This window comes from Limulus polyphemus, unplaced genomic scaffold (genome assembly GCF_000517525.1).
Source record: "Limulus polyphemus unplaced genomic scaffold, Limulus_polyphemus-2.1.2 Scaffold3385, whole genome shotgun sequence".
Classification (NCBI taxonomy): domain Eukaryota; kingdom Metazoa; phylum Arthropoda; class Merostomata; order Xiphosura; family Limulidae; genus Limulus; species Limulus polyphemus.
In genome coordinates, this window is record NW_013668995.1 from 125,455 (window position 1) to 127,029 (window position 1,575).

The window sequence follows — 1,575 nt, forward strand, 5'->3', positions numbered from 1 at the left end:
TGATACCTGTAGATAGTTCAGAAGTCAACAGTAAATCATTTTAGATGTGGTTCCTAAAATTTAAATCTTATATCTTTAGGTATAGGTCCATTGAGCCTACAACAACAGTCTCGTAGCTTGTCTGGTGCACAGTTTGCTGGAAGACTTGGAAGTAGTGGAAACCATATTCCAGGTCATGTCACTCCGACTAGCTCAAGTCTCCCAACTTTCCCAACCAGTCTTCAGAGTAACCTTTCTCCTCAGCAGCCTTCACCAAATAGGTAAACAAATATTTCTACTCTGAATACAAATATATATATTGGCATTACAGAACTTTATATATATCTACTAGGAAAAGTGAATAAAAATCTCTTTTTAATTACAGGGAATGTTAAGAGTTGACGTTCCATTTTATCAGAACACAACTATTATACTAATTAAGTTATGAGAATTTGTGTAAATTTGAAGCTTTACATATTTTTACACAAGAATTGTAGTTCTGATATGGTCTTACCTTCTTTCACACAAAGCTCTCTTGATATTACTTTTTGCCCTGTAAGCAATGCTAAAAATAATTTTCATGCTCATGCACCAGTTTATATGCCCCACCAATTTCGCTCCACTATTGAACATGTACATATGTGACTACTCTTCTCCAATAGCATTGTACAACCTTCATTGGCACAGCTATGGTTGTGTGCAGTATAGGCCCCCCTTTCTTGTTAATTCTGGTTGCAGATGGTTCCTTCTCTGATCCTATGGTGGAGTTTTGGGGACATCGTCTTAATTCTGGCAACAGGACGTATCTACACTATTCCTATGGTTGAGGGAATGTTCCATATTCTCCTCATAATTCTGGATGCAGGATGTGTCTTCCCTACATTTGTGATTGGGTGAATTAAGATTCCTGTTCTTAATTCCAGTTACAGATATTGCCCTATTCTTACGGCCAAGTTGAGGCAACATTGCGACCCCATAATGCTGAGTTTGTTTTTTTGTACTTTTTACTCCTACAGTGGTTTTTGGAGTTTCTCTGGTTTCAGCTGCATGCTAACTTCCTCATTGTAATTCTGCATGCTTGATGTAGGATCCTCTGTTTACTTACAGTTGGAGTTTGTGTATATAGGTAACACAGTCCACATGCTTTAGTCATAGTTTATATGTTACTATATATTAATTTTTATCTTATTGATCCTCAACCTCATAGTGCTGAGGATGAGTTGTAGAACCTCATCTGTCCAGTTGAGGTTGGGTATATACGTAGCTAATTTGTTTTTTGTTTTTTTTACAATGGATTGCACCTCTCAGATCGAATTATACTTGTTGCACGTCTTTTTTTTCTACCTGTATCAGGTTCATTTTCGTCTTCCAGGGCGAAGGGCATACTTGTTCCAGAAGTAGTACAGTGCCCCACATGTGTGCTTCAGTTCATCTTGGAGCACACCTGTTCATTATGGGTGGTCGTCTTCTACTAGGTTTCATTGTTGTGCACCTACACCAGCCCCTCCACCTATGTAATATAAGATTCTAGCTTTGTGTGAGAGGAGGTAAGACTATTGGAAGTTAACATTTTTTTACACTGAAAATTTATTTCTG